The 23,775-nt window shown below is 40.8% G+C and overlaps 1 long non-coding RNA gene across 1 annotated transcript; it reads right to left on the bottom strand.

Moving 5' to 3' along the window:
- Window positions 1-224: 224 nt before the first annotated feature.
- LOC121014960 (uncharacterized) lies at window positions 225-23,453 on the bottom strand. Its single transcript, XR_005783536.1, has 2 exons — window positions 23,350-23,453; window positions 225-652 (listed from the first exon to the last, which is right to left on the bottom strand). It is a non-coding gene; the product is annotated as an uncharacterized LOC121014960 (long non-coding RNA).
- Window positions 23,454-23,775: the final 322 nt, after the last annotated feature.

Below are 23,775 nucleotides of genomic sequence, written 5' to 3'. Positions count from 1 at the left end.
CAATTTGTGTAATCCATTCTGGAAAACACACCCAGAGCCCCTGGGCTTCTGCCCCATTCTGCTTTTCATTATTGCAATTGCAGTGTGGTTAAACCAGTAATGTCAAAACTGTGTGTGTGTGTGTGTGTGTGTGTGTGTGTGTGTGTGTGTACGTGCGTGCGCGCAATGCATTCTAAAGTTTGGTAAGAGTGGTCTTACACACACAGGCACACGTGGACACACACTTCTTTTCTGGATAGTGCAGTGTTTGGGCACAAGTACAATGACATCTCTTGGAAAGGAAGAACAGAGAGGAAAAGCCTGGGTCTGAAGTATAAGCCTTCCAAATTCAAAATGGGAAATATTTCAAAACCAGTTGCATTAAACCCTTATGTGCAGGGGACAAAAACCTTATGAGGAGCAGGAAAAATTAAAAACTAGGCCACTACTAAATACAAATCTTTTTCCCACAGATAAACAGGGCTTTGAGTGCTTTATCCAAGGCCTTCTTTTGACATTTCCGGGATTCTTACATTTATATTCAATCTCATCACAAATAATCCCCAAGTGAACGCAGTATCACTTCTTGTGGTTTCTCTTCTTTACTCTTGATTAGTTTTTCTCTTTAGACCTTTGGCTGACTGTTTTGCTACCGTTACCAGGACTGAAGTTCCTAGTGGGGTTAAAAGAAAGAACCATGAGTAGCAATGCTGTGTTCTCAAGTTTTTTCACCCTGAGCAGCAAAGGACCATTTATGGATTGATCTCCCCATCAGAGAACCATGTCACCCAACCTCCCTGTTCTGCAACTTGCCACAAGATTGATGGTAAATATAATATGTATGAAAATGAAGGAGGAAAATGTATGCAAAGCTTCAGTGGTAGTGCAGGGGGCTGGAAACGATGTTGTGCAGTACATCATTTCATCTGAATTTCTCATTTTCAGGACATTGACTCTAAAATTACTGCAGTCATAGTGTTTAATGTTCCTGTATTGGGATTCCAGGGTTTAAAAAAATGGTTTGAAGCCAGAAAAGCAAGACTGAGTTACATGGACCTATGCTGTAGTGTGACCCAAAAAAAAAAAAAAAAAAAATGCAAGAAAATAAGAAATGCTATAAACACACACACACACACACACACACACACACACACACACACGGACTTACAGTGACTTTAATGTAATATCTAGTAGAATACCAAGAAGGTTTCCAATAAAAGAGGGAATATAACATAATAGTAAACTAATGAAGCTTAAGTTCCAAAGCTCTAGGTCAGAGGTTTTTTGTAAAATTTGTAAAACCTAGCTATTTTAACCAAAATGGTTACAATCGCTGTCTCTCTTCACTCCCATTTTCCCCTCCGTATTGGAAGGCATTAGGTAAGTCATGAGCATATGGGGGAATCCAGCTAAGAGAAAGCTGAGTTGAGGGTATGTTTCATGTAATTTTAGTACAAGGGTAAAATATATTTAGGTAGTTCTCAGCCATTCCTGTGTTGGTTATGTGATTGCTAGTGTCCTGGTAGAGTAATGGCTTCCAGGAGTACTCAGATGGCCTCGGAGCGACATAGAGGTACAGGGCAAAAGACTTCACCTCAATATGGACATGTATTTCAGGAACATCAATTCATCATTTCATGGGACTTTCTTATCAGGGAATATGTAAACATGTGTTTCAGGACCAGGAGTGTGCTGGGTAGACCAGAGGAAACCCGGTTTGAAATAAATAGTACGAAAAGCCAGTCTATGAAAAATTCTTCTAATCTTCAGATCTACTAAAAGATCAGTAGCAGGGGCGCCTGGGTGGCTCAGTCAGTTGGGTGTCCGACTTCGGCTCAGGTCATGATCTAGCGGTTCATGGGTTCGAGCCCTGCGTCAGGCTCTGTGCTGACAGCTCAGAGCCTGGAGCCTGCTTCCGATTCTGTGTCTCCCTCTCTCTCTGCCCCTTCCCTACTCGCACCCTGTGTCCCTCGGTCTCAAAAATAAATAAACATTAAAAAAAAAAAATCAGTAGCAGACTCAGATTTCATTGACACCTCATCAAAACAGAAGTTTTCTCAAGTTTTCTCCTTGATAGATGTTTTTTTGAATTTGATAACAATTCTAAAAGTTTATGTGATACGAGCCTAGTAAGTTGTGACACTGAAAAAAAAATATTTTTCTGATCTGTCAATAATTTTTTTAACCTCACCCATGTTACTAAGAAAAATGAGCTACCTTTCTTTCCCCTCTATGAAAAGGATATTACAAAACTGGTGTCATATGAAGAGGCAAAGATTATGAAGTCAAAGAATCTATTTTTGCTATTTGTGCTATCAGCTTTTTCAAATTTGTAATTGGCTACAATTCTTTTCTCATTCTAAATAAATTTTCTTTTATGCTTAATTTAGCATTCATGATTTCCATCCTCTTGAAGAATGGGATAAGCTTCAGGCCCCTCCAACTCTGCCCTCTGACTCAAAACCTCAGTGCTGGCTCAGATCAGGCTCCCACCCAAGCAGCTTCTAACATCCACACATACGGTGAAGTTCAGCGCCTTCCTTCATCTCCTGGGGTCCACAGGCTTCCACTTCTGCATCCCTCTGTCCCCCTGCACCTTGGCCACATCTTGTACCTTGTCTTGCTGTGGAACCTACTCCATCTCCAAAGTCTTAAGTTCCAAAGTGCCTACCTACAAGTCAGTTTATATAAATCAAACTCACCTTTTTTTCCGATTCCTCTTACACGTACACCTACACACACACACCATGGATCATCTTAGTGTGTTGTATTCTCCTTCCTTGCCTGCCTCTTCTCTTCCCTCACCTCCTGTCCTCATCTCTACTGCTCACTCAGAATTTTCCACATTAGGTCATCCTCTCTGAATCTTGTTCTTCCTACTCCATACTTCATAGCAATCCCTCCCCAAATCAGCCTGGGTAGCTCCAATTACATTTAAATTTTTTTTTTCAACGTGTATTTATTTTTGGGACAGAGAGAGACAGAGCATGAACGGGGGAGGGGCAGAGAGAGAGGGAGACACAGAATCAGAAACAGGCTCCAGGCTCTGAGCCATCAGCCCAGAGCCCGACGCGGGGCTCGAACTCACGGACCGCGAGATCGTGACCTGGCTGAAGTCGGACGCTTAACCGACTGCGCCACCCAGGCGCCCCGCTCCAATTACATTTAATAGTTATGTAATATTTCACAGTGAAGATATATCATTATAAATTCAACATTGCCCCTTTGATGTCCATTCAGTTTGTTTTCTGTTTTCTTCTGTTTGTAGCAGTATGAATGATACTGCACTAAATATTATTTCACCTATCTCTTGGTGCTGTTAGATCTACAGGATTCCCAGTAGTTGGGCTGTTGGTTGAAAAAGTACACATATATATATATTTTTTTTAATTTCATAGATGCTGCCAGGATGCTTCCAGAAAGCCTGTAACAATTCACATTTCCAGGAGTTTGAGAACTCCTTCTCCCTGCCTACTTTCCAGCAATAGATACCATTGCTCTTTTTAACTGGAGTGTATGATGCTTACTGTTACCTTCATTTTCTTTTCTGTGACTACTAGTAAATTTAAGCATTTTTTTCATTGATTAATCAACTAGGCTTTTAGATTTGGCTCTTCTGAGAGTTGCCTATTCATATTCTTGACCAAATGTTGAGGGGAGGTCATTTGTTTTTTTCCCAGTGATTCTCAACCCTACTTGTACATTATAAAGAGCAACCGTTTGCTATGCTTGTGGCAAATATTCCTTCCAAATCTACCGTATTTCTCCTGTGTTGTAGTTTTTACGTGTTTAAATCATCTATGACGGTATATATCATAGCCTCAGGGTTTCTTGAATTGGTTTTAAAGGTCTCTTTTATTCCTTGGTTGCATATAATCTCTTAGATTACCTTCTAAAATGTTGATTATTTTATTGTCTATTGAAACCTTCAGGCCATCTGGAATTTATATTTGCTTATTTTGTGTGATAGGGTCCAACTTTATTTTTTTCTAGAATGAAAGTGGCTATATCAACACTATCTATTAAATGAATCATTAATTTCCTACTGAAGTACCACCTTTATCATATGGTAATTTTTCATATATGCAGGATATATTCCTGATTCTCTGTTCTAGTTTACTGGCTTATTTATTTTTTGCCAATTAGTTTTTAATATAGTGGTTTTGTTGAATATACTGGTATCTAGTAAGAAAAGTATCCCCTAGCTGTTCTTTTTCATACTTTTCTTACTTTTTCTTGCGCATTTATTTTTCTATATGAAACTTGAGATGTTTTTGTTCACTTATAAATGGCTTGAGAGTCCACTGAAATTATACTAAATTCATATAATCATTTGGGATGATTTGACATTTTAGTAAAAGGCGAAAGATGTATTCGATCTGAAGAGAAACCAGAGTGATTTGACATTTTAGGATATAATGTGTCCCCATTCAAGAATGCGGTAGGTACTTGTATTTGTTCAGATTTATTTAATATTTCTTCATATGGGTCCTTTACCTTTTGTGCCAAACTTACTTCTAAATATTTTGTAATGTTTTTTAATATTTTGTAATTTTAATTATCTGGATGTCTTCTTTGGAAAAGGGTCTATTCATGTCTTCTGCCCATTTCTTAACTGGGTTGTTTGATTTTTGGGTGTTGAGTTTGATATGTTCTTTATAGATTTTGGATACTAACCCTTTATCCAAGATGTCATTTGCAAATATCTTCTCCCATTCCATAGGCTGCCTTTTAGTTTTGTTGATCGTTTCCTTCACTGTGCAAAAGCTTTTTGTCTTGATGAAGTCTCAGTAGTTCATGTTTACTTTTGTTTCCCTTACCTTCAGTGACATGTCTAGTAAGAAGTTGCTCTGGCCAAGGTCAACGGGGTTGTCGCCTGTGTTCGCCTCTAGGATTTTGATGGTTTCCTGTCTCACATTTGGATCTTTCATCCATTTTGAATTTTTTTGTGTGGGCGGTGTTAGAAAGTGATCCATTTCAGGCTTCTGCATGTCAAGGTCCAGTTTTCCCAATACCATCTGTTGAGGAGACTGTCTTTTTCATTGGATATTCTTTCCTGCTTTGTCAAAGATGAGTGGGCTAGAAGGGCGATGGTTATTAAGGATGGCACTTGTGATAAGCACTAGGTGTTGCACATAAGTGATGAATCAGTGAATTCTACTTCTGAAACCAAGACTGAACTGTATATTAACTAATTAAAATTTAAATTAAAAAATTATTTTGTAATTTTATGTCACTCCTTTGAGTGACATACTTTTCCCACTTCCATTCCTAGGTGTTATTATTAGTGCAGAGGAGGAAAAATTCATTTTCAATTATTATTGAATCCAGTCACTTCCAAAAACTGTGTTAATTCTTATGAGTTTTTACTAGAGCCTACTGAATTTTCAGTGTATACTATTAGATCATCAGCAAAAGGGAAGGAAAACAAATGTAGTGTCAACTATCAATTTTTCTAGCACCAAGTAGTTACCTGGTACTTAGCAAACACTTTGTAAATTTTGTAAGAATGAATGAACAAGTGAAATGAGTCAGAGGCGCTTCATACTGAGTATTTAAGGTTCTTTCTATTGTAGCACCCCTCCAATGAACTCTTGATCTTCCTTTTGAATGCCACACCCATTTCTTTGCTAGAAAACTCATGAGTTTCCAAAAATACTCAAACAGAAGAGGAATAAGAATGATGGTCATAGGATATATGTTCTGACTATCAGAGAGGATCTTCCTGAGTGAGTTATAGTAGAGTTCCTCTCAGAGTCCTTGAGTTCCTCTTTTCATTTGAGCTGAGAGAAGAGACTGCACAGGGAGTCCTTGTTATTCTGACCAGGAAAGAAGCAACAAGCTGTCTTTGTACCTTAGAGTGAATTACAAGGCTTAAAGAGGCAAATTAATGCTTTTGTTGGCTGAGGGCAGGCAGCTAGCCAAAAGTTCACCTACAGAAGCATTTCAGTGAAGGGTCCAAAAACACAGACAAAAAAATACAAAGGCACCCTGGGAAGCTTTCTAAATCCAGGAAGACAGTCAGAAACAAAAGTATGCAGTAGTAAGTGATGGAAAACCAAAGAGATGCCAATTTGTATACAGGCAATTGTGTTCAATTTAGTCATGATCCACATACTACCTCCATTGTTAAGGCCTCACAAATATTGCATAATGGAACTAAAAGCATGTGCTCACCTATCTAACCTCTGTAAGTCAACCATACTTAAGAAGGCCCAAGCCACTAGGCCTATAATCTCAACCACAGTGATTTAACCTTATGGCAGCTATTAGAATTCTAGGCATAATTTATTGCTGAGGTAATTAACCATTATCTCTGTTGCATACTTGAAACTCTAACTCAACTAAGTGTCACACTGAGTCATACTAAAAATAAATAGTCCCCAAATGCTAGAAGCTTCTGATTTGATGTTACCAGAACATCACTTAATCCTGCAAGTGGTTTTCCAACAAACCACAATAGCTTCCCGCTCTTTTACGAAGTCAAAATGTCCGTATACAAACTCATGAATGCACATGAAGAATCATCCACTGTAAGAAACACCTGTGTTTGCAAAAAACAGAAATGATGATCACCAGGCTGGAAAGCAGGATGCAAAGGGCTCTCCATAAATTACCAGCAAGAACACCAAGTACTAAGACAATGAGAGGAAAAGGGTATGTTCAAGCCGTGGAAATAAACACAAACTCTGGCACAGATTACAAGAGATGGTTACCCAAAGGGTGACCAAACTGTTCTTCTAGGGAAACGAAATGTTTCTATTAGAGAGTCTCAAGGGACATCCCTTGAGAGGCAGACACAGAAGCAGCGTAGTAATTGGCTAGATAATCCCAAACACTGCCTCTGAGCTAACAGCACAAAGCCAAACGAGGAGCATTAGCTTCCACGCACACACCAGGCTGCTGGGGAAGTCAGATGCTTTGAAGCATCTCTTCACATTTTGAGTTGATGAAAGGTTTATAAAGAAAATGTATCCCTCTAAATAAGCCTAGCCCTGCAAACACACGGGTGCATCGGTGATGTGGCTCAGGTCTTTAATTTGCTTTGTGTAGCAGCTGGCACCCTGATGTTTAGCCTTTGCTTACAAGGCTAGTTCTGATTGAAGTGCTCTTGCCCTTTTCTCTGAGGATCTGCATCCTTCTCATCTATTGTGGGTCTGCCAGACTTAGAATCACTTTCTTGCCTGCCAGACCATGCTTCAATTCTTTTGATCACAATGACATAGAATTTGAAGACACTAAGAAACGGACCTCTCAAAAAGAGTCACATGACCTTAATTCCCTATCAAAGGCAATGCTAGGAAGAGCCCAGATATTACCCATGCTGCCACCTGGCCTCTGCCCACAGTGAGAATCTTCAATCATCCAAATGGTCCTGAATCCATGAGCTGGCTTCTTCATTCAACAACTGGATAGACGACAAAAGACTCTTCCCTGCAGCCCAGGATAGGGCCCCTGGAGATGACCAAAAGGGTCACTCCAGCAAACGGAAGGGATGCCCTTTATTTTCTCGGGGGCAGCATTGTGATTTCAGATTAACAAAAGCCAATTGCAACACCCCTCTATCTGTAGAACAATCCTGGTTTACACCTATTGCCTCTGAGTAGTTATTTAGAGTACCTCCTTGCACTCTCAAAAGTGTTCCACTTCAGAAAATAAATTATAGTGTCAACCTACTTATTTAGGATACCAAGGACAAATTCCTCCTCAGCTCATCCAAAGAAGCACATGCATCGACAAGAACAGACAGGGTGCCTAAGTCCAGGGACTTGAAGTGGCAGGCTAGAAATGGTACACATTCTCCTTCGGTGCAGATATCAAGCTTCTTTTGCTGTAAGGTTGCATACTGCTGAAGAAAAATAGCCATAATCTGGAATTCTTGTCTGTTCCCATCAAAAGGAAAATTTGCTATCTGAATGTATCATCAGGACCCCAACAGGATTTCCAAGAGGAAAGGGATGACCCTCCTGAACTAGGATAATTCAGAGAGTTGATTTAGGACAGTGTGGACAAAGCAGGACCACAAGGAATAGTAATGGAACCAAGCTGTCATCACCATCAGCTACAGGAAGGAGGGAGGGAGAGCATCTTGTAGAGCTGTGCCTTGAGAGGAGGAGAAGCTCCTCCTAACGTAGTTCAAATCTACCCTCTCTGATGAACCAGTCCCCACAATCTGGCCCAGAGGATGCCACCCTAAAGCCCTAGAACAAACCGCACCACACATCTGGCACATGTACATACTAACTCACCTTCTTACGCACACTTTTACAGCACAAATAGGTCCTGTCTTTTAATCTCGACCATAAAATGTGTGAAAGCAGAGACATATCTTACCCCTATATTGCAAGTTTTGCAACACCAGTGATTCTGAAATTTCTGTTTTTCCCCTACAACACATAAAATCAGTGACATTCGCACACGAGACATTCCCCAGAGGCATTCACTGGATTATACATAATTCCCACCATGCTCCACCATTTCTCCCCAACTTGAGGAAGCACAGCAGAATAGAGACGAACAAGGTCAGGTTATTTTACAGAGAATCTGGAGTCCGCTCTGACTCCTTAATGTAAATTATATGCAAACTCCGACGATCTGTTGCTATTAACTGCTGCCTGGCAACACATCTCATGGTGGCTCTTGTACACTGCGTGTTATAGTGACACCAGTGCATAATATGCTTCGTGGCGAGAAGGAGAAAAGACTTAACAAAGTGGAGAGAAAGTGCGGAAGAATGGGTTGTCACCATCATTTCAGACACAGGTGTAGGACCACAGAAGAAACCCCAACCCCCCCAATACGCTATTGTTGGATCTTGAGAGAGATCACACAGGTACAAAACCAGCAAAATGTAGCTACAACTTGCCTTCTACACTACCAAGTCCAACCAGGAATTTTACAGATGAAGAAATCAGGATATGGAAGCGTCGCGTGATCCTGTAAGATACTAATCAAGGCAGCACTGGAACCCCAAAGTAAATCAAAGATATCCAAGGAAAACCAACAAAACTATTTTCTTGCCTGGGAACTGATAAAGTTTTTTGTACTTACTCAATGCAGGTATTTACTGGGCGTCTGCCCAGTGGCCGGTAATGGGGGTTCACAGTACACGAAGCAAACAAACACACAAAAAACTCTGCTCTCCGATGAGGATAGCATTTTATCCAGACCAGGGAAGACTTTCTTATAAGATAATGTTTGAGCAGAGATGTAAAGGGAAGGAGGAGTCACGTGGGTCTCTACAGCAAGAGTGGCCCAGGCAGATGCGGGAAACAGAGCAGCGTGTCCTTGGCATATTCCAAGTAAGAAGGCCGTTGTGACTGCCCTGAAGGGGGAACAAGGGGCAAGAGGCTGAGAGATCTGGGGGTTGGGAGGCCCTTCGTGTCGTGGTTTGCATCCTACAGCAAATAAGATGGAAAATTACTGAAGAGCTTTCAACTGAAAGGGACCATAGTCTATGTTTTTTAAACTATCAGTCCAGCTAGTACGTGGAGAAGAAGAGACCTGGCAGAGCAGAGGGAGAAGCAAGGAGAGAGCTAGTATAATATCACAGGGAAGAGATGGTAGCAGTCTGGACTAGAGTGATACAGATGTGAGGCAATGAAAATTGGTCAGATGCCAAACATATTGTCACAGTACGGCTGACAGGATGTGAGGCTTGATTGGACGTGAAATGTGAGAGAAAGAAGGGACTGACCGAGGAGGCCCAGGTTTGGGGGCCAAGTAAGCAAAAGATTGAAGTAGACATCTACCAAGAAGGAAGAAAAAGAGAAGAGCAGCTTTGGAGAGAAAGGTCGAGAGTTTTTTTGAACATGCCAGCGAGATGTGCCTTTTATGAATAGAAGCGGGATGTCCTGTAGGCAGCTGGACACAGAGGTGTGGAGTTCAGAAGAGAGACTGGGGGTCGTCTGCAGAGAGGTGACGTTTGGAGGCATAGGACAAGATGTGAGGGCAGACAGAGAAGAGTGCCCAGGACTGAGTCCAAGTTCAAATATTGGGTTGCCCTTTCCAAACATCACATTTGCACTTTAACTTAGACTCGCCGCAGATAGTGTCTCTCATTCTCCTTCAACATCAAGTGAAGGACAATTCACTAGTGGAATGTCAATGAGCCTCTCCTTCCTGCTCAGGGAAGCAGCGCTTCCTTCCAGCCTGTTCGCCAACCTCAGCAAGTAGCCGAAGGCCTTTCAGAGAAGCCACTCCAGCAAGAAGAATACTGAAGGGGTCAAAGAAACCACCCCAGAGAACAAGGAGCACTGCCACTGTGCCATGGTTGAGTGGGAGAGAGGGGGTCCCTCGCGGGCCTTTCCGAGACTTTGCTCACTGGGCCATCCCAGCATGGAGTGCACAATGAGGAGAGCAGAGGCAAGCCAAGTCAACACTTGAGCAAACTTCCTCGGGAGGGGCATACCCTGAAGAAGGAGAGTCTGATCGGTCCTGAGTAGTGATAATTATGTCCTTCATGCTGTAAAAGACAATGACTGGCTCAACGTGGAATGCAGGGCTGAGAGCTACAGATATTCTGGGTTGAATAATTTTTTGTTGCCAAGGACAGAATGACAGCAGCAGGTCCTAACACTCAGTGGAAGGCTTTCTGGAAAAGCCCTTACAGATTATTTAATTTCACAGAGACTTTCTCTTTTTTTTTAATTTTTTAATGCTGATTTTATTTTTGAGAGAGAGAGAGAGAGAGCAGGGGAGGGGCAGAGAGAGAGGGAGACACAGAATCTGAAGCAGGTTCCAGGTTCTGAGCTGTCCGCACAGAGCCCAACGCGGGGCTCGAACCCACGAACTGTGAGATCATGACCTGAGGCGAAGTCTGACACTTAACTGACTGAGCCACCCAGGTGCCCCTGAGACTCTCTCTTCACTATGAATCAGAAATGGTTAAATGGACCTCCTTCGTGGAGAAAAAAAAATTTTTCAGAAATAACTTAGGAAGAATTATTTTCTGAGTAAAAATAACACTACCACATTAAGTTTTAGACAGTTAAAAATAGGTAAACTCCCATTGTGATGAACTCAAGGAACTTGCCAATTATTTTAATTAACTAAATTGGTGCTAAAATTAACACATTGCTAGAAACCAGGTTCCAGGTTGAAGGATCGGGAGAAGAAAGAACGCCAACATCCAGCTTGTGCTTAACAAATCCACAGCAAAGGGAATTAAACCCAGCAGGGGAAAAAAAATGTCATGAATACAGAAACACATATATACCCCCTTTTCTCTCACTAGATTGCCGGGCTTTTGTCATATGTGGTTTTTGTAATTAATTATTTGGAACATGTAATGGGGCCCAATTAGACGACTAGTTCTGGGTAAAGAATATGAATTACTGAAGAAAAACCGCTTCTATTGGAAGAATAAGCCTGCTAGGAGGAACTCGGCTATCTTTCCTTATTCACAAAGCAGGAAGCACACATTCAATTTCTCTTATTATTGGAGTGACTATAATCTAGACAGTCATTCTATCAAATTATTATTGCACATAAATGACTGAAGCCAGACCAACTAAGTCCAGTACGTAGAGCATAACACCACAACCATAAGTAAAAAATGTGAAATTAGACAGATGTACGGGTCCATATCCTACAAATTTCCAGCTGTGTGACCTTAGGCAAGTTGCTTTGGCTCTCTGTGTCTTAGCCTCCTCTTCTATAAGATGAAAACAGAACACCTATCTCATAGGGCTATGAGAATTGAATGTGAGGATAAACGTACAATACTTAGCGCATCCTGAAAGCAGCTTTTAACCATTCACATAATGAATCACCCAAAACATGGATTTAATTTTATTGTCTAGAAAGCTTTCTTATAACGGTCTTTATTGTAATGATATTTAAATGAGAAAGACAAGCAAAAGACATCTAAAATGCTAGTGTAGCTATCTAGGGGGTCCTCTGATATGCTCAGATCTCTAACAGACATTTAAGAAGCAAGAAGGATAATTGCCCTATCCTTAAGGGCAAGAAGGATACAAAACCAGAGCAAACTGTTTTTAGTAGCATTAACCAACTTCTTGGCACGATAACATGTGAAATGAACTGAGGTTTGCAAAGAAAAAGTGACAAAGACAACAAAAATAATTTTTTTTTCAACATTTATTTATTTTTGGGACAGAGAGAGACAGAGCATGAACGGGCGAGGGGCAGAGAGAGAGGGAGACACAGAATCGGAAACAGGCTCCAGGCTCTGAGCCATCAGCCCAGAGCCCGACGCGGGGCTCGAACCCACGGACCACGAGATCGTGACCTGGCTGAAGTCGGACGCTTAACCGACTGCGCCACCCAGGCGCCCCAACAAAAATAATTTTTAAGGTTATCTTGCTGAGGAAAAAGCAAATGATATTGATGAAATGCTCCAAGACATCTTTGATATTCTAATGAAAACTTGCAACTTGACATTTCAAAGATGGAATGAGACTTAAGAACAAAAAACAAAAAAATGGGAAAATCAGTCCAATGGCAGAGTTTGGACAAATTTGTCCTCAATGTCCTGGGGGAGAGTGAGGCCCTTCTGTCCTAAAAATACTGACAACACGGTTTCCCTTACCCATATTCCAGCAAAGAAAAACTGCTGGCTGCTGGGAAATCCGTGCATGTTAGGCCAAAGGATTAATGTATTATGATGCATGTAACCAAGATGTGAGAATTTTGAGGTCAGCGTTTAAGAAAATTATATTGGAGAATCAATCCACTCATTATTTTGAGATGAAGTATGCATTGATTACGGCTGCTAGATGTAGAAAATAAAAATAAAGAGCATTCAATTAAATTTAAATTTCAGCTAAACAGGGAATCATTTTTAGCATAAGTATGTCCCATGCAATAGCTGGCAACCCTAATGTTGGGCTATCCGTAACTTGTCACTGTAGCAGAACTTCATGCTAGAAAGGGAGTGACTCCCTTCAATTTTGGCAAAGAGCCCAAGTTTTGTGTGGCATTTTTCTTCTTATTTCTGAGGAAGGCATTCATCATGGATCACCGTCACTGATCTAGTCTATTCCAGTGGTTTTCACACACACACACACACACACACACACACACACACACACACACACACGTCTTTAGAAAGCAACTTCTGATATGGAATCCTGACACATAACACAGATTTCTTTTTCTGAAAGGAGGAGAATGTCCTTTGGTTGAACAGTTAGGGATAAGATGGAGGAAGATGGAGGGTCTACATCTCTGCCCACTTGGCTTATCCACCATCTTTGCCCTTACAGTGGCCCCAAAGAATCTCCTCGGCACAATCAGACTCTAGGGAACAAATATAGAACATCAAGTAATTGGTCAGTCCACCAAGTCTTATTGAAAACTGAATGTCCTGGGGCGCCTGGGTGGCGCAGTCGGTTAAGCGTCCGACTTCAGCCAGGTCACGATCTCGCGGTCTGTGAGTTCGAGCCCCGCATCAGGCTCTGGGCTGATGGCTCAGAGCCTGGAGCCTGTTTCCGATTCTGTGTCTCCCTCTCTCTCTGCTCCTCCCCCGTTCATGCTCTGTCTCTCTCTGTCCCAAAAAATAAATAAACGTTGAAAAAAAAAATAAAAAAAATAAATAAAAAAAAGAAAAGAAAACTGAATGTCCAGGGGCACCTGGGTGGCTCAGTTGGTTAAGCATCTAACTCTTGGTTTCACCTCAGGTCATAATATCACAGTTCGTGGGTTTGAGCCCCATATTAGGTTCCGCTTGGAATTCTCTCTCTCTCTCTGCCCCTCCCTTGTGCTCTCTCTCTGTCAAAATAAATAAATAAAACATTAAAAAATATATATCTTTAAAAATAAATAAAACTGAATGCCCAACAGAAGACATGAATAGACACTTTTCTAAAGAAGACATCCAGATGGCCAACATGAAAAGAGTCTCAACGTTGCTCCTCATCAGGGAAATACAAATCAAAGCCACACTGAGATACCACCTCACACCTGTCAGAGTGACTAAAATGAGCAAATCAGGAGACTATAGATGCTGGTGAGGATGTGGAGAAAGAGGAACCCTCTGGCACTCTTGGTGGGAATGCAAACTGGTGCAGCCACTCTGGAAAACAGTGCAGAGGTTCCTCAAAAAATTAAAAATAGATCTACCCTATGACCCAGCAATAGCACTACTAGGAATTTACCCAAAGGATACAGGATTGCTGATGCACAGGGGCATTATACCCCAGTGTTTATAGCAGCACTTTCAACAATAGCCAAATTATGGAAAGAGCCTAAATGTCCATCAAGTGACAAATGGATAAAGAAGATGTGACATGTATATATAATGGAATACTACTTGGCAATGAGAAAGAATGAAATCTGGCCATTTGCAGCAACGTGGATGGAACTGGAGGGTATTATGCTGAGTGAAATAAGTCAGGCAGAGAAAGACAGATACCATATGTTTCACTCATATGTGGATCCTGAGAAACTTAACAAAGACCATGGGGGAGGGGGAGGGGGAAAAAGTTACAGAGAGGGAGGAAGGCAAACCATAAGAGACTCTTGGATACTAAGAACAAACTGAAGGTTGATGGGTGGTGGGAGAGAAGGGAAAGTGGGTGATGGGCATGGAGGAGGGCACCTGTTGGGATGAGCACTCGGTGTTGTATGGAAACCAATTTGACAATAAATTATATTTAATATAAAAAAAAACCAAATGCCCAAATCAACTTAATGTAGGCCTTATCTGTATATCTCCTTTTCCATGCCAGGGTTACTCCTCACTGCAGACAACATCATCAAACCCCCACAAGAGAAACACTGGAGTCCTATTTGACTCATTTTAATCCTCCTTTTGCCATAACCAATCTGTTGCCACTACCTGCTGTTTTTATTTTACAACTGTGCCTTTGACATGAAATAAGCAGCTAAAAAGAGACAAACTCACTTCTACCATTTATCTAATCCACCTAATAGCAATAATCCAGGACGTGAAATAAACTTCCAAATGCTAAAATCTCCAGTTACCACCTAGATATTTGCTATCACATAGACATAGCTAACACGCTTCCCACTTCAGCCTTTTCTCTTGGGGGTGGTTTAGAAAAATGTTCTCACCATAGGGGACAAGAAATACTGCGTCACGCTGAAGTCTTTTCCATCAGTCACTCCTGTGACCATTTGCAAGGGTGGCATGGCATCCCCTGCAGACCTACCTCCATCTGGTATGTGAGGAATGTCTTTGGACATACTTTTCATGTCTACGCAAATCCTCATTATTCTTACCCACCACAGGGCACCTTTAATGGACTTCCCCTGACCCCTGTCTGGGAGTAATCACTCATTATGATTTTATCTCAACCCATTCTCTACAAAAGACCAAATATTTTGGAAGAAGCACCACAGAGGCATTCCCAGAGCACATGGAGGGCATCCATGACCAGCTTAAAAAGCCAACTTCAGGGGTACCAGGGCGGCTTAGTCAGTAGAGCATGCAACTCTTGGTCTCAGAGTTCTAAGTTCAAGCCCCCTGTCGGATATAGAAGTTGTTTAAAAATAAAACCTTAAAAAAAAAATCCAACATCAAACCATCTGTAGAAGGTTATCTTTCACCTATAGATATGTGCCTGTTCATTTTCCTCATTAAAATTTCTCACATACATGGCACCTAGATGGCTCAGTCAGTTGAGCATCTGACTTCAGCTCAGGTCATGATCTCGCGGTTCATGAGTTGAGCCGCACATCAGGCTCACTGTTGTCAGCCTGCCAGCACAAAGCCCACTTCAGATCCTCTGTCCCCGTCTCTCTGCCCCTTCCTCACTTGCATGATTCCCCCAAAACATATTTTTAAAACACACAACAAAAAGTTCTCACATACAAAATAAGCTCCTAAATGTAATGTGATAAATCGACAAAACATTGCTGAGACCAATTTCAAAAGACCTAATTAAAACCGTATTCATGAGATGGAAGACTCAATAATGTTAAGATGCTAATTCTCTTCCAATTGATCTAGACAGTCAATGCAACTCCAATCAGAAAAACAAGAAATTGGCCAACTGAGCTCGAACTTTATATGAAAATACAAAGGAGAAGAGCCAAAACAACTGTGACCAAAAACAAAAACAAAAACAAAAAAACAAAGTTGGAGGACTAACTGCACCTCATTTCAAAACTTATTGTAAAGTCATAGTAATCAAGATACTGTGATATTGGTATAAAGGTAGACAAGCAGATCAATGAAACAGAATAAAGATTCCAGGAATGGATTTATACATACAAGGATTTTTGAAAAATATGAAAAGGCAATTCAGAGGAAAAAGAATAGTCTTTACAACAAATGGTGCTGAAACCATTATATTGCCATATGCAAAGCATAAGGAGGAGAAGGAGAATGGGGTAAAACTTTAATCCATGCTTCACACTTATACAATAATTAACTCACAATGGTTCATAGACCTAAAACTATATGAAACTAAGCTCAAAACTATAAAACTTTTAGAAGAAACTGTGATAAAAAATCTTTGAGGTTTAGGTTAGATAAATATTTCTTAGGTACAACATCAAAAGCCTAATCACAAAAGAAAAAAATCAATAAATGGAACTTCCTCAAAATTAAAGACATCTGCTCTTTGAAATGCATTCTAAGGGTAACTAAAAGACAGGCTACAGACAGAAAGAAAATATTTATAAACCAGAAATCTGATAAAGAACTTAAATCCAGAATATGTAAAGAACTCTTAAAATCAATAAGAATAAAAGTAACTCAGTACAAAATGGTTAAAAGATTTGAGCAGACACTTCATTGAAGAGGAGATATGAATGCCAAATAAGTACCTGAAAAGATGTTCAACACCATTAATCATTAAGGAGTCTGTAAAGTCCTAGAGAACCAGGGATCCACCTGCTTAATCACTTTTTCCAGCCTTCTTACCGTGGTCGGCTATGGCACTACTCTGCGGAACATGCAAGTATCCTTCACCACTCTATCCCCACCCCCACCCCTCCACACTCTTCCTGCTTCATGTCCCAGTGTTATCAAACTAGGTAAAGTGCCTGACACCAGGTCCCTAGCACACCATCCTCCTTCATTGTCCTGACCGCTACCCTCGCCTAAAACAGAGGTTGGCAAGCTTTTTCTGTTAAGGGCCAAATAGTAAATACTTTAGGCTTTGGGGGGCCACATGGTCTCCGTCACAACTACTCTATTTCTGCCATTATAGCACAAACGCGAAGACCACATATAAATGAATGAGTGTGGCTACGTTCCAATAAATCTTTATTGCAAAAAACTGGCAACAGACCAGATTTGGTCTGCAGGCCAAAGCTGGATCTAAAGAATCCTCCCTTCCAACCTCCATCTTGCTAGCTCCTGGCTTTCCTACAAGACTGAGCCCAGGTTATTTTCCTGAGAGTGCTTTCTCCTGTTCCTGGTTTGGACCCCCATAGCATATATACCGAACATACATATGCCCCCGAGCATATATAGGGACAGGAAAATCTTCTTCTCTGAGCCTGATGCTTCCTTCCATGTAAAGGAGTTCTGCTACCCTAACAGGGCTGGCTTCTCTCTACTCCCACTTCCTCCTTCATGGGAGATGGAGCAGCTTAGAGTAGGAGCAGGGAGTTAAACGCCCACAAAGAACACATAATTCCTCCTGCTTTCCTCAGTGCCATAAGGGGCACACTGTCACTACTTGAAAGGCCTGTCTGTCCAGTGCTGCCTCTGCCTGGGTGCATAAATCTGTCTCATTCCAGAGTTCTCCATTATCAGTTTAATCAGTAACAACAGTAATATTTTCATCTCTATCCTCCTTCTGGATTATCTCTTAATTGCTTCAGAACCCTAGAGGAAAATGAGGAAGCTATTCATTAGGCCCCCACTAAACCCTGACATACACCGCTAGCCATAGCACTCGGCATGTTGCGTAGAAATGTTCTTTGTATAACGTCCTTTCGCTTTGGTCAGTGATTCTCAGAGTAGACCTCGGTCCTTTAGAGAGCCCTTCCAATTGCCCTCCACAGACTCAGAAATGCAAGTCTTTCTTTCAGACTGAGAGCAAATGACACACTTTCCATTAGCTTTTACTTTTGCCTACAACCGAATGTTACTCGCTAATCACCTCGGAAGTGAATTAGCAGTACTTTCTAAGTCCAGTGTATGAAAAGAGTTTACTGAATTCAGTGTTCTGTTAAGTCTGGCAGCCACTCTTTTGGAAATACTGCAAAACTTTCATTGGGCATGAACATACAAGACAGAATTTCAACAGTTTTCAGGAAAGACAATTTGTGAATATTGTATGAGTGATGCTATCTTCAATCGGTCATGGTTTTCAACCCCAGCTATCCAATTTTTGCTTTTACTTTATAAATGATTGTTAGTGTAGTATCTTTCTCAGTGTAGTTTATTACTCGTCATTTGGGTAACCTTCCAGTGTATAGTAATGCATATTTTTTCACCGGGAGGAAAAGGATAGGGTAAAGCAGGCACTGAGAATACAGGCTCTAAAGTCAGATTGCCTAGTTTGTATCTTCATACCACCACATACCAACTGTGTGACTTTGGGTAAGTTATTCAACCTCTTGTGCCTCAGTGTCTTCACCATTAAAATGTGGAATAGTATCGGGGCACCTGGGTGGCTCAGTCGGTTAAGGGTCCAACTTCGGCTCAGGTCATGATCTCACAGCTCCTGAGTTCAAGCTCCGCGTGCTCTGGGCTGACAGCTCGGAACCTGAAGCCTGCTTCAGATTCTGTGTCCCCTCTCTCTCTGCCCCTCCCCTGCTCACGCTCTGTCTCTCCGTCTCTCTCTCTCAAAAATAAACATTAAAAAAAATTTTAATAAAAAAATAATTTTAAAAATAAATAACAAAATAAAATGTGGAATAGTACCTATATCACAGTGAACTGGGAAGATTAAATGAGATAATCCATGTAAAGTACTGAGACCACAAAATTAGCTATTATTGTTATTGTTACTATTACTATTATTAGTATGCACATGAACAGGATCTTTGGCCTCTAATTTTCCAATAACCAGGCTTTAATCTATGTGCAAATGCAATTCAAATACAAATCATCCATAAATTTGTTGCTAATGCAGATGTTCTTAGTAATTCTCCCCAAAACTTATTCACATGGTATGTTTCAATGGTGATGTTTTATAGCTCATATTTATTGGTTTGGTATCTATTGTCTATCTTCTCCACTGGAACCTAAACTTCCTAAGGGAAGATACCTCTCCTTATCTGTGAGTTCTCAAATATAGCCTCAATGCCTAGAACACGCCTGGCACATGATGGGCTCTCAATAATTTTTTTAGTGAATATGCTATGTATTGGTACTATATAACCTGAAGTATAATGTTGAGTTTGGTGGGATAAAATTATTAGATTATCAACTTTTTGGTACTGTCTTATACCTTAAATCCACATGTTGGAGCACCTGGGTGGCTCAGTCAGTTAAGCATCCAACTTCGGCTCAGGTCATGATCTCACAGTTCGTGAGTTCAAGCCCTGCGTCAGGCTCTGTTCAGACAGCTCAGAGCCTGTAGCCTGCTTTGGATCTGTGTCTCCTTTCCCTCTGAGCCCGCTCCCTTCCCCCTGCCCCCGTGACTGTCTCTCAAAAAAAAAATGTTAAAAAAATAATACAATAAAATCTTTTAAAAAACACAGTGTAAACTCATACTGTCATTGTATTAAGTAAATAATGGTGATCTATATATCCTAATTTAATTCTTTGTTATCACTGAATTATTTTCCACTGAGAATACATAGGACAGGTGACTATGGGTCTTTGCAAGTCCTGAGTGAGCCACAGCCAAATAAACTACTGTATTTTTTAATTCAACAACTCAAAAAATATTTTCCATGACACAGCAGTTCCAGTTCTGTGTACATGCCTCAAAGAAAAGTCTATCAAAAGACATGTACAAGAGGGTGGGGGATGGGCAGTAAGTAGGGCATTTGTTGGGATGAGCACTGGGTGTTATATGTAAGTGATGAATCACTAAATTTGACTTCTGAAAGTATAAGAGTGTTCACAATAGCTTTGTTTCTAACAGCGAAAAATTGGGGACAATCCAAATCCCCATCGTAGAGGAATAAATGGTGGAATAGTTATGCCACAGAATACCGCAGAGCAATAAAAAAAACAAACTACTTTTACACACTCTCACATGCAGCAACATAGACAAATCTCACAGACATAAAGAGGAGCATAAACGGCCAGACAAAAAGATAACATCTTGTATGATTCCATTTATATGAAGATCCAACTTATATGGATTTATGTGAAGTATATGAACTACAGACAAAACTGATCGGTGGATATAGAAGTCAAAATAGTGGTTATCTCTGTTGGAAAAACGTGAGAGGGCAAAAGAGAGCCTTCTAGCATATGGGAAATGCTCTATAATTAATTTGGGTGATAGTTGACAGCTGAGTGTTCCATGAGTATGTGTATAAATTCATCAAGTTGTACATGTAAGATCTATGCAGTTGACAGAATATATGTTATACAATATGCATAGTTTTGAAGAGAGAATTATTTCTGCATGTCTGACATTTGGCTGGGCCCTGGAGATACACTGATGAACAAAACAGGCATGTCTTTCCCCTTAGCATGGTATGTCTCTGGCGCTAGTTCAGTATCTATGCTCAGTAAATTGTCGGTGACCTGAACTGAGCACTTTTTTTCTTTTTACACACTAACCACTTAAACTTTTTAAAATTTGCTATTGCTGATGCTAATGGCGACAGTGGTACTTCATATTTCTTTGACAAGCATGTCTTGTTTCATTTTAGACTTTTTCAATCCGAGGTCATCATGACTCCTCATTATGGAAAAATCCCAGAATGTTCTCCTCCCTCCAGCAAAAGCGCTATGTGCGCTTTCATCCTGCAGATTTCAGAATTGATTCTCTGTGCTGCTAGCATTGTCCGTATCCCACGGAGTCGTGCGCTAAAATCCAGAGCAGTGAACACACCTATGAAAAATGATGCTTTTGAGCCTGCCCCATGGTGCAGTAAATTTGAAAGTACTCTTAATAATAATAAGGATCAACATTGACTTTAATGGTCCTCAAATCCATCACGTAATTTCATTAGCCACCCAGCACAGATGCAAGCAGGGGTGATGTCATACTTTTTCCCCTTGCTCTGAAACCTGAGTCAGGCGCCAGAGATGGAAACCAGTTTTACAGACTCTAATCGGATTAAAGCTTCTGGCAGCCACTGATCAATATATGGTAGCTGGAGGAATCCCAAAATGTGCAAAGCCCTCGCAAACCCCTTCAGAGCCATGGCCTCCCTCAGGCAGAAGGGAGGTTTAGGTTGTCGCCTAGTGTAAGGGGGGAGAGTCAAGATGGTGTGTCCTAAGGCACTGTGTGATTTTCAGTTTTCCCTAGAACCTAGGTCCACACAGTCTACAGATGTCATCACTTAGGCAACAGCCTCAACTATTGCTCTCTGATCTTACCCAAAGGGAATCTCTACTCATACGCCCATCATTTAGAAAACCAGCAATACAAATCACAGGCTTTGGAGTCAGGTGCAGCTTGATACAAAACCTAGCTCTGCCATTGGCTGGTTAACCCCGAGAGAGCAACCTTACCTGTTTGAGTCTCAAGTTCCTCATCTACAGAGTGGAGATAATAACACGTATCTCATGGAGGTCTAGCGAGAATAAAAGGCCCATGTGTATAAAACGTTTCGGACAGTCCCTGGGCCTGTGGACTTACTCGATAAATGAGAGCTAATATTGAAAAGAAAGGATCATCCATGACTAATTTCGTTAATCTATACATTATCATTGTAATTCAAAAAAAAAACCTGAAATGCCCCCTCATATTCAGAGAAGAGAATTTTTTTTGCCTTTGTCATTTTACTTTACCTTGACTTTCCCATCTCTCAAACTTAGCACAAGCAAAGAGCCAGTGGCTAGATGTGCTTATAACCTCCAGGTTGCTTTAACAAGAACTTCAATAACGTAGCAAAATACAATGACCTCATCATTTCAATGTTGCAGCAGTAAAAATCAATGCTACTTAAAAAGCCTGACAATCAATCAAGGTCTAGCCAGATATCTTTGGAAGTCAAACAGGCCCGTATAAAAAAAAACTGGTTCACCTAGGGATCTCATTAAAGCTCTGCAGCAGTATTTCCCTGATGTAAGCTGGGAGTTTTCATTTGGGTTGCCTTTTTTTTCAACTATGGAATCCCTGTGAGATCAGGGCTATATGTCTCCCCAGCAGCTGGCTCAGGAGCACTTTTATTAGTTGGATGTCCTCACTTGCATTACCAATGCAGTCACTTATATGTCAGTGTCATTCCAACCATCAGCCGTAACTCAGACAGTCTCCTACCGAAAGCACATGCTGCTTTGTCCAGAGCAAGCTCTTGAAAGAGGTCTAAACACACTTTATTCTTTTTTGTAATGTTTATTTTTTTTGGAGAGAGGGAGAGAGAGCACGAGCAGGGGAGGGGCAGAGAGAGAGGGAGACAGAAGATCCAAAGTGGGCACTGTGCTGTCAGCACAGAGCCTGATGCGGGGCTCCAACCCACAAACCATGAGATCATGACCTGAGCCAAAGTTGGACACTTAACCAACTGAGCCACCCAGGTGCCTCAACACACTTTATTCTTATTGCATTGTACACAGTAGTGTAGAAGCTATAGAAGGCATAACCTTAAGAGAAGACATTTGTATCCTATGGGCCTTTTTCTAAAACCTCATAATTCATATGTTAATGTAAAATAACTTGCACTCTTCTGAGCTCAGGTCATTTTAAGAAATAGCACCTGGTGCAGCCACTCTGGAAAACAGTATGGAGGTTCCTCAAAAAACTAAAAATAGAACTATGACCCAGCAATTGCACTACTAGGTATTTATCCGAGGGATACAGGTATGCTGTTTTGAAGGGACATATGCACCCCAATGTTTATAGAAGCACTATCAACGATTGCCAAAGTATGGAAAGAGCCCAAATGTCCATCAATGAATGAATGGCTAGATAAGATGTGATACACACACACACACACACAATGGAGTATTACTCAGCAATCAAAAAGAATGAAATCTTGCCATTTGCAACTATGTGGATGGAACTAGAAGGAATTATGCTAAGCAAGATTAATCAGTCAGATAAAGACCAATATCATATGACTTCATTCATATGAGGACTTTAAGAGACAAAACAGATGAACATAAGGGAAGGAAAACAAAAATAATATAAAAACAGGGAGGGGGACCAAACAGAAGAGACTCATAAATATGGAGAACAAATTGAGGGTTCCTGGAGGGGTTGTGGGAGGCGGGATGGGCTAAATGGGTAAGGGGCACTAAGGAATCTACTCCTGAAATCATTGTTGCACTATATGCTAATTTGGATGTAAATTTTTAAAAAAATAAAATTAAAAAATATAATAGTAATAAAAAAAAATAGCACCTACTATGGACCAGGCATCTTTGTAGGAACTGGAGATACAAAGGTGGATAAAGCACAAACCTTCTCTTTTCCAAGATCTTGTGAGACCAGCCAGAACGGATCCCACTAACTCCAGACCTAGGCCCTGAAAAAAGACAAACAGGATGTGGCACATACCACTATTCTTTCCTCTAACAGGGAAAAAACTACCAGTCTCTGGATTATCCATTCTAGAACAATCAATGTAGAGTGGAAACTTAAGCTAGAATGAAAACTGGATGAACCAGAATCAGAAGCCTCACTGTTCCCAGTGGCATCGGCAGCCTGTTCATTTAGAAACTCAGGAAAAGTCAATTCAGGACCCAATTCTTAGCCTGCTGCATATCCCATGCATAGATGGTGGAAAAGGGAATAAGTTTATACATTATAAATAATTTATTCTTTAATTCCT

This window comes from Herpailurus yagouaroundi, unplaced genomic scaffold (genome assembly GCF_014898765.1).
Source record: "Herpailurus yagouaroundi ecotype Mexico unplaced genomic scaffold, PumYag 29, whole genome shotgun sequence".
In the NCBI taxonomy this organism is placed as follows: domain Eukaryota; kingdom Metazoa; phylum Chordata; class Mammalia; order Carnivora; family Felidae; genus Herpailurus; species Herpailurus yagouaroundi.
This window is presented reverse-complemented; position numbering and strand designations above follow the sequence as displayed.